Source organism: Mobula hypostoma, chromosome 4 (genome assembly GCF_963921235.1).
Source record: "Mobula hypostoma chromosome 4, sMobHyp1.1, whole genome shotgun sequence".
Taxonomy (NCBI): Eukaryota; Metazoa; Chordata; class Chondrichthyes; order Myliobatiformes; family Myliobatidae; genus Mobula; species Mobula hypostoma.
This window is the reverse complement of record NC_086100.1, coordinates 50,300,727-50,317,478: the sequence shown is the minus strand read 5'-3', so window position 1 is coordinate 50,317,478 and position 16,752 is coordinate 50,300,727. Positions and strand designations below refer to the sequence as shown.

Genomic DNA, 16,752 nt, shown 5'->3' with positions numbered 1-16,752 from the left:
GGCCGAAGGGCCTGTACTATGCTGTACTATTCTATGTTCTATGTACATTATTTCTACTTTATATAGGCTGTGTATGTATCATATCATTCCTGCTTTTACTATACGTTAATGTTATTTTAGGTTTTATATGTTATTTGGTATGATCTGGTAGGTTATTTTTTGGGTCTGGAAACGCTCAAAAATTTTTCCCATTTAAATTAATGGTGATTGCTTCTTCACTTTATGCCATTCCAGCTTGCGAAAGGTTTCATAGGAGCGCTCTACTTTCGGATAGTGGGGGAAACCTTTATTGGAAAAAGCTGCCCTCTGGGTCCATTTTAAATCTTCCCTTCTCACTCTATACAACACACTTCTCTATACAACTCCAGCCAACACACTTTTCGTCCCTCTTCCCTCCGGAAGAAGGTTCAGGAGCTTGAAGACTCGTACAGCCAGATTTGGGAACAGCTTCTTTCCAACGGTGATAAGACTGCTGAACGGATCCTGACCCGGATCTGGGCCGTACCCTCCAAATATCCGGACCTGCCTCTCGGTTTTTTTGCACTTACTTTCCATTTTTCTATATATGATTTAAAATTTAAATTTTTAATATTTACTAATTTTTACTATTTTTAATATTTAATATTTGTAATCCAAGGAGCGGGAAGCGCAGAATCAAATATCGCTGTGATGATTGTACGTTCTAGTAACAATTGTCTGGCGACAATAAAGTATAAAGTATATCTGTGTCCCCTAGTTTTGGACTCCTCTACTTTTGGGAAAAGACAATCAGCATACGCTTTATCTATGCTTCTCAATTTGTTCTTACATTTCTATAAGGTCTTCTTCATTCCTATGTCTCAAGGATTAAAGACCAAGCCTGGCCAAACTCTCCATGTAACTCAAGCCCTCTAGTCCTGACAGCATCCCATAAATCCTTTCCGCATTCTTTCCACTTTAGTCTCATTTTTCTTACAACGTGACCAAACCGAGTATTCCAAAGTACAACCTCACCAGTGACTTGTACCACTCATATACTCAATACCCTGACTGATGTAGGCCAGTATGTTAATGCCTTTTTCACCATCCTGTCTACCTGTGATACTGTTTTCAGCAAACTACGACTTGTGCTCCGAAGTTGCTGTTACCCTACATTCCCTAGTGTCCTAAAATTCACAGTACAAGTGTTATACTCGTTTAACTTCCCAAAATACATAACCTCAGACTTACCTGTATTGAAATCCATTTGCCACTCAACATACTTCCTTGTCTGATCAAGAACCCCACATAACCTATGATAACCTTCTTCACTACCAACACCACCTCCTAATTTTGTATCATCCATAAACTTACTGATCAATCTTTGTGCATTCACATCCAAATCATTCATACAAATAAAGTCACTGACCCTTGCGGCACACCACTAGTCACCAACCGCCATTCTGAAAAACACCCTTCAACCACAACCCTCTGCTTCCCATTTCTGAGCCAATTCTGAATTCAGCTAACTAGCACCCCTTGATTTCCTTCCTTCGGACATAACCTTCTTGATTACCAATATGGGAACCTTGTTGAAGGTCCTGCTGAAGTCCAAATAGACAATATCTATGCCCTACCCTCATCTACCTTTTTAGTTAGTTATTCAAAATCCGTAAAAGATTCGTCAACCGTGACTTCACAAGTTATTCAAAATCCGTAAAAGATTCGTCAACCGTGACTTCACAAGTTAGTCAAAATCCATAAAAGATTCGTCAACCGTGACTTCACAAGTTAGTCAAGACACCGTCTATCCAAATGCTCATAGATCCTGCCCCTTTGAAATCCCACCAGCAACTTCCCCACCAGAGTGATAGACCTGTACATTCCTGGCTTGTCCTTGCTACCCTTAACATCAGAAGAACATTGGCCACCTTCCAGTCTTGCACCCGATCATAGGCAGAACATGGGACTGGTTGACAAGGAGATTTTGATCAGCATGTACCAATTCACCAGTGGCTAATGATCTCCACGAGGGTCTCTACAAATTCTCTTCTATTCTCCTGCAAAGTTTGAGGATGCACTTACTCAATCCCTGGAGATTTATTCACCTTAATGCTGCAAAATACCTCCTCTCCCTGGTAATACAAATATCCTCCAAATCATCTGCACTTGGTTTCCCTCATCTTGTAAGAAACCAAAAATAAAGAGGAGAAATAATCATGAAGAATCCAACGCTATCACCTGCAGCTTCAGACATAGAAGGCCCTGCTGATCTTCAAGGGGAGCTACTCTCTCTATCACCACCCTGTTACTTTTACATATAATTGAAGCTTTTGGGATTTTCCTTAACTTTATCTTACATGAAAATCAAGCAACTGCGTGCTTCTTTCCAAAAAGCTATCATCAATGTGTATTAAGGTCTTAAGAGATTCCTGACATTCAGCATTGGTGAAATCAACAAGCTTACGAAGCAAACAATCATATTAAAGAATTCTCAAAGGCGGCATACCAGGAAGGAAAAAATAACAATCTTCCTTAAACTTCTTTCAAATTTTAAGATTTCAAAATAAAGGTTGTAACATACAGACAGAATTAGGGTGGAAACCAAAATACACATCTGTTAAAGCTATTTTAAACCTTTTATCACAGAGGTCTCCAACCACCGGGCCGCAAAGCATGTGCTACCGGGTCGCGAGAAAACAATACGAGTCAGCTGCACCTTTCCTCATTTCCTCACGCACTGTTGAACTTGAACACAGGGTTGCCAACTGTCCCGTATTTGCCGGGACATCCCATATATTGGGCTAATTTGGTTTGTCCCATACAGGACCGCCCTTGTCCCGTATTTCCCCCGCTAAGGTAGAGCGTTCTTATGAAACCTTTCGTGCTGAAATGGCGTAAAGCGAAGAAGCAATTACCATTAATTTAAATGGGAAAATTTTTTGAGCGTTCCCAGACCCAAAAAAAACCTACCAAATCACACCAAATAACACATAAAACCTAAAATAACACTAACATATAGTAAAAGCAGGAATGATATGATAAATACATAGCCTATATAAAGCAGAAATAATGTATGTGCAGTATAGTCGGGAAGATTAAGTCAAAACCGATTTGTGGGGGGGGGGAAATCGGCACATACACGCATGCGCACGTCACATACGCGCACACAGGTGCCCGCGCAAGGCTTCATGGTCATGGTAGTCTTTCTCAAGGTAAACACTGTCCCGTATTTGACTGTTACTTTTGTCCCTTATTTGGGAGTGAGAAAGTTGGCAACCCTATCCGTAAAAGGCATGTTGAGATGAGTTTAACCCTACTTGAACACCCCACCCCCCGTCTGCAAGAATATTGTCAATGTTAAACCAGTCCGCGGTGCAAAAAAGGTTGGGGACCCCTGTTTTATCAGATAGAAGTATAACGCACACAGTAATTAAAGTGCAAACACGAGGAAATCTGCAGATGCTGGGATTTCAAGCAACACACATAAAAGTTGCTGGTGAACGCAGCAGGCCAGGCATCTCTAGGAAGAGGTACAGTCGACGTTTCGGGCGGAGACCCTTCGTCAGGACTAACTGAAAGAAGAGCTATTAAGAGATTTGAAAGTGGGAGGGGGAGGGGGAGATGGAGATCTGAAATGATAGGAGAAGACAGGAGGGGGAGGGATGGAGCCAAGAGCTGGACAGTTGATTGGCAAAAGGGATATGAGAGGATCATGGGACAGGAGGCCTAGGCATAAAGAAAGAGGGAGGGGGAGAAAGCCCCGAGGATGGGCAAGGGGTTTCGTGAGAGGGGCAGAGGGAGAAAAAGGAGAGAGAGAAAAAGAATGTGTGTATATAAATAAATAACTGATGGGGTATGAGGGGGAGGTGGGATATTAGCGGAAGTTTGAGAAGTCAATGTTCACGCCATCAGGTTGGAGGCTACCCAGACGGAATACAAGGTTTTGTTCCTCCAACCTGAGTGTGGCTTCATCTTTACAGTAGAGGAGGCCGTGGATAGATATAACAGAATGGGAATAGGACATGGAACTAAAATCATAAAGAACACATTTGTTCCTCATTTAACAATGTGAAGCATTCTCACGGCATTTTAAACCAAGAATAACTGCTGAATTCCAGACAACTAGTTTCTTAAATTTATACTAGACAGCAGCAGCAGCAACTTTTAAATTTCTGAGTTTTCTTACACATATGTATATGGTAGAGACTCTATCAGCAATCTACTGTAACAGCACAAACACTAAATATTATCAAAATTCCAACCACAAAAACTGGAGCATTACCATAATCACAGAATGTCTCTGGAATTTTAGATTGTAGACCAGATTATTTAAATTGAACATAGAACAGCACAGAACAAGAACAGCATAGCACAAGAACAGGAAGATGCCAAATTAAACTAATCCATATGACTGCAGGTGATCACTATCGCTGCATTAAATCTCCTTCCACTGCAACTCCTGGCATGCGTTCCAAGCACCTGACACTTGGTGTAGAACTAATTGCCTCACAAATCTCCTTTAAACTTACCCCTCTTAACATAAAGCAGTGCCCTCTAGAATTTGGCATTTCTACTCTGGCAGAGCAGATAGTTTCTCTATGTGTCTCTCAATTTTATAAACCTCTTGATTAGGTCTTCCCTCAGCTTCAGAGAAAACAGTCCAAGTTTGCCCAATCTCTCCTTATGGCTAATTTTTTTTAATCCATAGCATCCAGGTAAACCTCTTCTATACCCACTCCAAAGCCTTCAGCATCCTTTCCGGAATACCCACTCCAAAGCCTTCACCATCCTTTCCGGAATTGGGGCATCAAGACCTGCGGACAATATTCCAGAAGTGGCCTAGCTAAAATTTTGTACAGTCATAACATGACTTCCTAACTATTATATTCAGTGCCCCAAACAAAGGTGGCAAGCATTCCAGACCCCTTCTTAACCATCCCCTCTAGCTCTGTTGACTATTTCAGGGAGTTACAGACTTGGACCCCAATAACCTCTGCCCAAAGATAAATCCCATGCCTTTCAAAATTCCAAATGGCTAATTCCCTCCATGACTTCCATTTCCAACAACCCTCCTGGCACTTTCCCCTGAAACTGAAGATTCAACATTTGCCTTTTTACCCTTTCCCTTCCCACGATCCAGGGACCCAACCACTACTTATAGGTGAAGTGTAATATTAATGTGAAATTACTCTTCACCATCCCATATACAACACCAAAGTTTTATCAGTATTATAATAAAACTGAAATGCAGCAAGAACGAATAACTTGCAAGCTTGACTGAATCTTCAGTTCACTCCAAAATGCACATGGTCTTCAAATCACTGACAATTCATGCTAATCCTCAGAAGTTTGACTAGCTAGAATAAAAGACACTGATTTGTTTCTTTTGTTCGTACATCTAGTCAATTTTCACTTTACTACTGATTCATTTATTTTTCATACTAGCAAGCACAAAATTAGTACACCAAAAGAAACTAGACATTTTTTCCAATAAGTTATTTGTAAACTCATTCTGCAGAAGTTTAAAATTGTTATTTCATGTCTTAAAGAAAAAGACACTTAATAAATATTGACTACAATTAAACGCCCATTAAGGGTTGTAAAAAGAAGTCTAGACGAGATTGTCCTACTGTCTGGACCTGCTGCTCAATATCTCCACCTGTCCATACAGTGTCCCTGATGTTTGTGGTGGAAAGGCCAACTACCCTGCCTTATAGGTACCATATTCCAACACCCCTCCAGACAAGGGAGGGAGGTCACCCTACTGTCAAACACTTGGTTTAATGTCCCTGGTAAGCAGCAATAGTCTAAAATTATTCAACAAATGTTAAATTTCATTTAAAATAAATGTAATGAAAAAGTAATTGGGTCACTGAGACACTAACAATTAAAAATTCTATCTGTACTTACCTATTACTACACAATTGGTGATCCCATTCAAATTAACAGGGCTGCCACTTATATCCTTCCTTAACATACAGCTGAGTGCTTCTGGTCCCTTTTTTCCAGCACATTAATATTTTACCACTGCATTTGCACCAGTGAAGTGGAAACGCAGATACATCAAGATCCGCCCTCCAGCACACATCAGAATATTGTCTTTCAAAGTTGCAAAGGTTTCAAAGGTACATTTAATGCCAGAGAAATGTATACAATATACATCCTGAAATGCTTTTTCTTTGCAACCATCCACAAAAACAGAGGAGTGCCCCAAAGAATGAATGACAGTTTAATATTAGAACCCCAAAGTCGTCCCCCCCACAGCTCCCCTCCCTCCATTACTAAACGTGCTTGGAAGTCAAGGGCATGCAGTGGTGAAATTGGCTAAAAATCTGGTGGCCGCAATTCAAACCAATACAGTCTAACATATTAAGTAGGCAAAAAATATCCATTGTGTGTATACATTAAAGGATGAAAAACAAATTTAATTAAAATACTTATATTAAAAAGTAATTCCATGATGCTCACTATATTCTCAAGCTTAAAGTAGGAATAAAATAATAAAGCATTTAAATGCTTAAGTTGAAAATAGCTAATTTAAATTTAAATATTTAAAACACCTGAAAAATTAAAAGCAACAAAGACACACTGATTTCAGATTTCCTTGATGTAGACAATACCACAGTGGACAACCTAAACAAACTGTGTCAACAAACCACCAGTTCTTGGTATAAATCCAAATAACTTCAAGGTCTGAAAATAAGTTCACACACCTTCTAAACAATCATATTAAGTAGCTATCGTGAGGAAATTATACAAATTTACCAATTTACCATCTTCAGTGATATCAGGAATCCAAAATTTTTCAGCACCTGTATGAAGTAAAATAATTTTTATAAAGATATCTTAGATCAAAGATTATGAGGTTTGATGGTTTAGTAATAGATCTCCAGGCCACAGTAATGGAATTTTTAGCCTCTGATAGTCGGAAATGGATATAAAAGAGTTTCCTCCACTGCAGAAAATGCAAGTGCTGATAAAGAGATAAGACCAAGGATGGAAATTGGAAGTTTAAACAAAAGAATGCCTTTAATTGTTCCCAATCAAGAGCACATTTTAAAAGCAAGAGATAATGATTGGTGGAAAGCCAATCTATTCTAATTAAAATATATAAATTAATTTGTTATTTTACTTTTGTTCTTAATATACTTTGAAACTTCAAATAGGAAACGGAAGGCTCAATAAATTCTCCCTGGGAATACTCTCCAAATATTTAGAAATTCACAGAAATAGAAAGGTAACATAAATTGATATGGCTGCACAATTCTGGAATGCTATTTATTGTATACTGCAGAGGTACCACACAGCTTTGGTAAAACACACAGGAGATCCCACACTAAAATCAAACCTTTTGTCCTTCATTCAAGAGAAAATGTTGTTAAAACAGAAATTTAGCCAATCATTTATTTTTAATAGATGTAATGCTGGAGAAACATGGACATTGCAAAAGTAGGAGGGATTAGTGTCTGGATGCTTTTGATTTGCTTTTTAGCTGGTCCAGCACAGCACTGTGGGCCAAATGGCCTGTTCGTGTGCTGTACTGTTTTATGTTCTAATACCCGATGTCCATGAAAATTAATTCCAGCTTCAACTGCAGAGAAAACTTTATATACAGCATTGCTTTGCTAAGTTCTACATCTTTTACATTCTGAAGCCTAATTAAATCATGCAATTCAACGACACATTAATTTAAGCCACTAAAACACCGACATTAAAACTGTCCTTCTGCAAGTACTTCCCTACTTTATAATTTTTCTGAAGTTTGCATGACATGGTTTTCAGATATCTCCTGTATGATTGAAACCACATTTACAGGCAAAATCTCTATCTCTGTAATTCCAAATATTCTCTGACAAGTTTACTACCTCATTATAACTTACCTGGCCAAGGACAAAGAGCAGTAGTTCTACACTCACCTAAATCAGAGTCCTAGAGCATAAGCCCAACTAGCCCACGGCAACCGTAATGTAATATGAAGGATTAACTCATCTGCCAGTGTGTTCGGTACCGACACTGCAGCCCTTCCATCGGCTGCTTCTGGCACCACAGTACCAGCTTCCAGCATCAAAGTACCACTGGCTTCGGACTAGGGATCATGTGGAAAGATTTGGAAGTGCACTGCAGGTGGAGCCCATGCACACTTAGGTAAGCATCTTTGTAAACTGAATGCTTTACTGTTTGTCTTCATTTTGTTACTAAACAGTTAAAACTTGCCTGTAGTTGGTGTCTCTGTCCCTTTCACCGAATCCACAAACCTAATTCCCTGCAACAGATATCTATAAAAGCTAAGCCCATGTGACTATGTTTGGTTCCCATCCCTCTAAACCAATGGTTCCCAAACTTATTTGGGATACTACCCCCTCGGATACTTGACCACATCCACAGTGCCCCGCTCTCCCTTTCTGGTCATTGCATAAAAGGTATAAAGAATTTTGGTTTACAATGCATAGTGAAAGAAAATAGTAACTGCAATTCAAAGCAGTGATAAATAATTACAAAACATATATAAATCTATTTAAAGCCACAAATAAAATTATTTCTTTAACTACAGTACAATTTTCATCAACAATTTTAGAATGTACATTAGTAGTCCAACAAGATATTGTCTATGAATTACAGTGAATGGTAAATATGTTAGGTACAGCTTTTTTTTCTCCTACCACTGATAGTGCTCCATTTGTTGCACAAGCAATAATGTTGGTGAGCAGAATATCTCTCTTTGGAAAAATTACTCTCAACAACCCAATATATTGATACCCCCTTCATTACTGTTTCTAGTCTCCTTGCAAAAACGGCCCGTGAACTATGCTTTCATCTTTTTATGAAGTGAACATAACCAAAAAACAGATTCATTGTCTGGCAAAGTTGACTCACCCTTCTGTTGTCCTAAGTATGTTACACAATGTGCCTTCCACATTCTCAGACATTTCATCTATTCGTCTTTGAACAGAGTAGCCGCTGAGCAGAATCATTTTAATTATTTAGTCTGGTAACCTATACAAAACCATACTCAGAACATTCCCCTCCCCCAATGCAGATGAAAACAGTTCTCTAATTGTAACAGGGTTTCTGGATTTAACAATGAAAATGTTGTATGAAGCATGCAAACCATCACCATTTTGTTGTGAAGTGCTGGCAAAGATGTTTTGAAGTGTTTCCGCTTCTGTAAGTTTTCATGAAGTGACTGAAAATACACCAAGTTCTTGTTTGCTTCACACACAAAATGCTGGAGGAACCTTTTTTTCTGCAGTCCTGCCGAAAGACCTCGGCTCAAACATCAACTGTACTTTCTTCCCCATAGATGCTGCCTGGCCTGCTCAGTTCCTCCTACATTTTGTGTGTGCTGCTTGTTTGCTTTTTCAGATTGTATTCTCTTCAAATGTTCAAGGGAGCTGGACAGTTTCATTGTCTCATTTGAAAAAACTTTTTCATAGAACAGACACATTGGCTGTTGTTGATTGGTTGATGCTGGCACAAGTCCATTTTCAGATACTCCACAGTATACTGACTGCACTTTTTTCTTTTTAGTCTGCTTCTGCCATTTTCGACCATGGTCAATCGCCAACTGTTTAAGTCCAACCTTAAGCGCAGCGGTCAATAAAAGAGAAAGTTATGACAACGGCGTCAGTCAGGCAAAACCTGACTCTCTGCCTGAATGTACATAAAGTGAGCAGCGATATCTTGGTTGGGCCATGGGCTAGAGAAAGGCAGTGAAAACCATTGAAAGGCATACGGTAATTAAGAAGATTTGTGTCATTGCGTGATTAGAGTATGGGAATCACACTAACCCTGTACTACAGTAGTAAATGGCAATAGTGTGTGGGTCAGGCTCAGAAGCAACTATTTCTTCAATCCAGATTTCTAATGATATGCCAAATACAGAAGTGTCACAGTGTTTTTCAACAACTATAATGAGACTCAAGCAAATTTTAAGAGAACAGTGGGTGAGCAAGAAATTGGGTGATTACATGATCATTGTAATTAATTATGAGCCACTGAGGATCAAATACTTACGATAAGCAATCAATTTCTTAAATTAAGCCTGTAATCCCTTAGCTGCCCCTTTTGTGCCCTCCCTACCACCCCCTTTATCTTTGTCGTTCCCTTAGAAACTCCCATCACCGGGGGCGGGGGGAGAAGAGAGCCATCACCCACTTTGGGAATCATTGCTTAAATCTTTTCTATGTACCTGTCCAGATGTCTTTCCTACATTGTAATTATACCCATCAGTACAGCTTCTTCTGGCAGCTCATTCCATATACCTGAGGGGAAAAAATGCCCCTCACAGGCCTGTAGATCTTTCTCCTCCCAAACACAGGTAGGAACAGAGCTAGAAGAACCTTCTAGTTTAAGATTATCCTATCTTGGGCAAAAGACTAAGTATATACCATACCTACTCACCTGCATAAATTGATATAGCTTGATAAGGTTACCCTTCAGCAGCCTCCACTTCAGGGCAAAAATGTCTCAACCTCTCCAGAGAGTTGCAAGCTGCTCCCTGTTCTATCCAATCTCTCCTCTTAACTCAAGATGTCCAGTGCCAGAAAAATCTTCATAAATCTTTTTTGCACCCTTACCAGCTAATATTATTCCAATAGCTGGATGACCAGAACTCCACACATTTCTCCAAGTGTAGTCTCACTAACGAGTGAAAGTTCAAGGTCAAAGTAAAATTTATTATCAGAGTACATGCATGTCGCCACATACAACCTTGAGATTCTTTTTCTGCGAACATACTTAACAATTCTATAGAACAGTAACTGTAAACAAACTGCACAAATGCAGATATAAATAAATAGCAATAAATAACGAGCATGAAATATCAAGGCAAAAGTGTCCTTAAATAGTGTAGTTTTATTCAAGAGCCTGATAGCTGAGGGGTAGTAACTGTTCCTGAACCTGCTGGTGCGAGTCCTGAGGCAGCAGCAAGAAGAGCATGGCCAGTATGGTGAGGATCTTTGATGATGGATGCTGCTTTTCTACAATAACTTTTCATGTAGATGTGCTCAATGGTTGGGAGGGTTTTACTTGTGATGTACTGAGCCGAATCCACAACCTTCTGTAGGATTTTCTGCTCAAAGACATTAGTGTTCGCATACCAGGCAGTAATACAGCCAATGAGCGCACTTTCCAGCACACATCTATAGAAGTTTGCCAAGGTTTTTGATCACACACCGATCTCCGCAGGCTCCTGAAGTAGCAAAGGTGCCGTTGTGTTTTCTTAGCAATTATATTTAAATGATGGTTCCAGGTCATATCCTCTGAGATGGTGACACCCAGGAATTTACCTCTCCAGCTCTGATCTTCCGATGATTACTGGCTCATGGACCTCTGGTTTCCCCCTCCTGAAGTCTACTATCAGTTCCTTGATCTTATTGACCATTGAATGAGAGGTTGTTGTTATTATTAAACCACTCGGTCAAATTTTCAATCTCCCTCCTATATGTCAATTCATCACCACCTTTGATACACAGAAGCACATTTGCAACATGACATCCCAATTCTTATACAGTTGGCCCTCCTTATCCGCGAGGGATTGGTTCCAGGACCCCTCACGGATACCAAAAAATGCAGATGCTCAAGTCCCTTATTCAACCTGGCTCAATGCAGTGGACCTTACCACACAGCGGAACCCCAGACCTGTCTCAGTGCAGTCGGTGGCCATTAGGACCTGGTGGCAAAGTCTGAATCCGCAGTGTTTCTGTTCATGAAAATAATCATGATCATGATTGAAAATAAAGTGGAAATAATAAAGCAATTGGAAACAGGTGAAACGCCATTGGTCACTGGGAAAGCGTTAGGTTCCGGTCAACGATCGGAACAATTTTAAAGGATAAAGTGAGAAAGGCCCTGCCCCTATGAAAGCTACAATTATTACTAAGGAACGCAGTGGTTTAATTATTGGGTTTTGGGTTTTTGATCTTCCATATCAAACCGGCATGGATGGAGAGTGCGCTCGGGAGCGATCGGTCATTGGATTGAACTCAGGAACTTCCGTTCCCGAGCCCGGTGCTGAAACATACATTTCTTAAGTGTTTTATATACATAGAAAAGTAAAATATATACTATATACTAAGACAGAGGTTTGACTAACTGACGCTAAATAATACCAGATGTACCTGTTCCGACTTATTTAGTAAGAGAACTTCCGTTTTTTTTTTCCGATCCCGATCCACAATAACCTATGCACGTCCTCCCGTATACTTTAAATCATCTCTAGATTACTTATAATACCTAATACAATGTACAAACATTTGTAAATGCTATGTAAAATAGTTGCTATACTGCATTGTTTAGAAAATAATGACAAGAAAAAAAATGTCTGTACATGCTCGAACAACAAATGCTGGAAGAGCACTTCCTGGTTTTCTCGATTCGCGGTTGGTTGAATTCGCGCATGCAGAACTTGCGGATAAGGAGGGCCAACCGTGCTCAATTATCACAGACACATGATGTGACAAATAAAAGCAAGTGTGCCTAACACCTTCTTCAGCACTCGATCAACCTGTGTCACCATTTTTGGAAAATGTAACTATAGCCTCCAGGCCTCTTCTACAACACTTTCCAGACCATGACCATTATCTGTGCAAGCCTGCTCTGGTTTAACTTAGCAAAATGCAACACCTCACACTTAGTCAAGTTAAATTTAATCTGCCTATGAAAAATTGCACTATCAAGACTTGAAGAATGTTATAAATTTCAATGAGATCAGGTATATTTCTCCCTTTCATAGGATAAAAGCCAATTCATTTAACTCCTCAATGTTTAACATTTCTCAAGTCCAACAATTAATCCAATCAAACCCCTGCTCAATGTTAAGCATATCTTTCCTTCAATTAGGAGAGAAAAATATGTACAGTATACAAATGTGGTATTTCCAGAGCACTCTAATTATCACATCCACACAAACAGATTTTGTAGCACCATCTTTGAATCACATGGTAAATAATGAAAAATTTAAAATAGATATGGAAAAGACATTGAATAGCATTCACCCACTCTTCAAACTATTCTTTCATTCCACATCCCTGTAAAACCACATTTCAAATGCAGACCACAGGAGATCAACATATAAAATAGAAAATATTCTTTCTTGGTCCCATTTCTTCAATCTTGGAACTATTCATTTTTCTGTGCTGCAAAATAAATTTAATTTCTATTTTCCTAGCTCTGAAAATACCTGTCACTTTGGAGCTCAAATCCGGTACAAGGTCAGCTTGAGCTCCATCAGCAAGCTGCTCCACAGAGCAACATAATGAATAAAACATTTGCGCAATAACTGTATGCCAAATGCTTAAGACGTGCACATAACATTCACTATGCTTGCCTTTACACAGCCACTTCTGTATTTCTGCAAAGTGGTTTTGAGTTCTCCTCAAAGCAAAAATTGACAATATGGCTTGGTCTGAAGCCTATCAAAACGACAAGTTCATCAATGATTACATGAGCCTAAGGTTTTCAGAAAACTGCATTTTAAAAGATCTTTTCCAATCTAAGATCCCTTTAACTGCAGAACTCTGTGATTACATTGGGAATTATTGGGATTTGACCATTTCCAAAAAAAATGCTACAGCTTAGGGCATCCAGAGTTCGGAGTTGAATTCCAGCACCATTCTGTAAGGAGTCCCTGTACATCCACCCCAAGGAATGCATGGGTTTTCCCCCAGGTGCTCCAACTTCATCCCACAGTCCAAAGACATACTGGGTAGATCGCTGATCATTGTAAATTGTCCAGTGAGTAGGTTAGGGTTAATCAGAGTTGTGGGTTTGCCGTGGTAACACGACTCGAAGGGCTGAAAGGGCCTACTCCACACTGTATCGCTACATAAATAAACACGAAAAGATTGGATCAAATAATTGTGTTTAATACCCAAGTGGTTAATAGCCAGAATGATGAGCCATGTTTCCATGCTGTACTATTAATGATGTGTAAAAGGTGACAGAGATATGAGTAGCAATAGAAAACTACAACATTGTAGCATTAATTGTAGCATTAATCTCTCCTCAAACATCAAAATCATTAGCTGAGGACACAAGCACAATCAAAATGGATAACTGTAAATAGTTAAACAGCAGATTCACCTCCAGTCAATATTTTACATTGAGACCAACACTGCATTTATCCCCATTCTACGCTACAACACTTGACTGCATTTGACGTATCACAGTATTTACATCTTATTTTCAGTATTTTCTATTATCATTAAGGGGTACATCTTCCAAAAATGTTATGTTTATGCCACACAACAGAAAATACACGTCAAAGTTCTTAAAAAAATGTGCAACTCACATCTTTGCTATTAAATAGTTCTCCAAAATACATACTTATACTGATACTGAACATCTACTGTGGGTTTGGAAGAAAGCTTTAGTGCAGTGTTTGAATGTGTATATAATATTAATGGTAGGGAGGGTTGGTGAGATTGGACACTCTACAAATTGTTTACTTGCAATCTATTCATAGCATGCTATCAATGTTGAGCAGATGGCTGTAACACAAATGTTTAATTTTTGTATGGGGCAGGGTAAGTTTGAAAAATATATATTTGGATGGCATCAACTATTTACTAGACTCACTGCTCAAATATGTATCAATTAGGGATAAAGCACTTGATTCAGTCTCCAAACATGTTAATTGAGAATCCATTCACATAAAAGTTCTACCCCATACTTTTGAGAAAAAAATCTGATTTTTCCCCATGGACTAATTATGATTGAGCTATCCATAATTGTTTACAGTGGTATAATCAAAGATATAACTGCAATATTATGACATGGCCCAAAACAACCTTATTAGACTTGTTCAAAACTCAGTAGTTAGTGCTAGAAAATAGACAAGTGCTAATACATACTATATGGGCAATATTAACCTAAAAATTGCTCCAGGAAATATTGTTTTGATACGAAAACAAAGAGCTTCACCCTAGCAAACTTGTCAGTTTCAGCTCACCAGTCTTTATTGAAGTTCTCAGCATGCAAGTGTAGCCTGTTCTTAAAAGGAATGCATCACAATATACATAACACTCTTCTAATCCCTGATGTGTGTTGCTACTAAATGAATGAATGCTACAGTAACAGAAGAGGCCAAGGAGTGGGGCTTGCGTAGGTAAGTGAAAAACAAAATGCTCGTGATTTATGTTTGTTCAACAAATGTGGAAGATAGAGGGCTACAGCAAGAGGTTAGCAGGGAGGTGTCTGAAAGGAAGTGAGTGAGATCTACCAATTCACATTTTTTGTGTTTCTGTGGGCTGAGAGAAATTTTGATGAAGCCTTATCTTAAGTATACAGTTTGAGAGCACCCACCTCCCCCAACAGCTCTGTCAGTAATAAGCAACAAACTGAGACACTGCAGTTATCAGCAGTGACAGCCTGCAATGATCCTGAGTACCAGTGTTCCTGACCTCCACTGGCAAAGCAATCAAGACACACGAGGTTATATTTGGACTTGTAAGGAGTCAGGTATCTCAGTGACAACAAAGAATTTTAATGCTGGACCTTCCAAATAGCATGGTTTCAGAGGGAACAGGATTAGTAGAATTTTGTTGTTTTCATAGAAAAGAACTGTTGATTTTTAGTCAAGTGAGATTGAAAATATCAATCTAAAAGAATGTGTTCTGCACAACTGTTTACAACATTTAGACCTACCTTATGTGATGGGGAGAATAATCCCCTCATTAAACTAAAATGAATGAGCACTAAGGTGCCCTAAAATATGTGCAAATTTGTTAGCAGTTTTCAACAATAGAATACCTTTCAATTTAGATATACTCTAGCCCAATGTCTGCATTAATGCACAATTTGACTTTAGTTTCTCCTTGTATGAAGCAAATTTCATTTGGAAAATTTCAAAATTGAAACAAAGTTATCTTCCTTTACTTACAAACTTGCAACACAAACTGTGGAAAAGGGCATACAATCATGTTTAAGAGCCAGTCTATCCAATTTCTTTGAAAACAAGATTCCGTACATGCAGTCCTGATAGGGATTTCACCTGAAACGGTGACTGTTTATTCACCTCCATAGATGCTGCCTGACTTACTAAGTTCCTCCAGCATATTGTGCATTGCTCAGTAGTTGTAATGCCGTTCAGTACGGCATTGTCACCAGATGTAGAGGACTCTGACAACAAATACTACCACCACAGCTGATTGGAATAACTTAATCCCATTATACAATAACCAACAGCATTTCTCAAAATCTTCAAAATCTAAAATCATAGAATTTTTGTAATAGGCGGCTGACATTTAGCCCATCAAGTAGACAAGACTTTGGAAGATCTTCAATTCTTTCCTACTTTGCTCAGAGGTATCCTCCTCAGGAAAAGTACTCAGATCTATCAGAGCAAAAAATAACAAAATACCAAAATACTTGGAATAAGTAATTTCAACACATCAAATTCAAAACTGAAATACAACTTTCAAACCTACAAAATTCTGAAACTTATTGACTGAGAGTATCAATACTAGTAACAAAAAATATGGCAAACAGTCCAGTTGCTTCAAGGTGCCAATTTAATAAACAACGCGCTCACACAGTGAGAAGTGGCAGGTATAATGTAAATGCATGAAAATGGATATTTAATGTGGATATCTATTGAACTGAATAGAAATAGGAACCATGCAGCTTCAATGGATTGATTACAAAAAACATCAATAGGCTATTACAACAACAAATAGTGTTTCGGCACTTGGCAAGAGTTCCATCATTTAAAGAGAAGTCATTTATAACTAAGCCCTAATAAAGCCACCAGACTGTTTTGATGCAGTTTTAGTTATATCAAAGATCACAAAA

General features: G+C 38.8%; 1 protein-coding gene across 3 annotated transcripts in view; it reads right to left on the bottom strand.

Annotated features, from left to right (window-relative positions):
- tbl1xr1a (TBL1X/Y related 1a) overlaps nucleotides 1-16,752 on the bottom strand; it is a 177,432-nt gene that overhangs the window by 112,819 nt on the left and 47,861 nt on the right. The gene's annotated exons all lie outside the window — the stretch shown is intronic.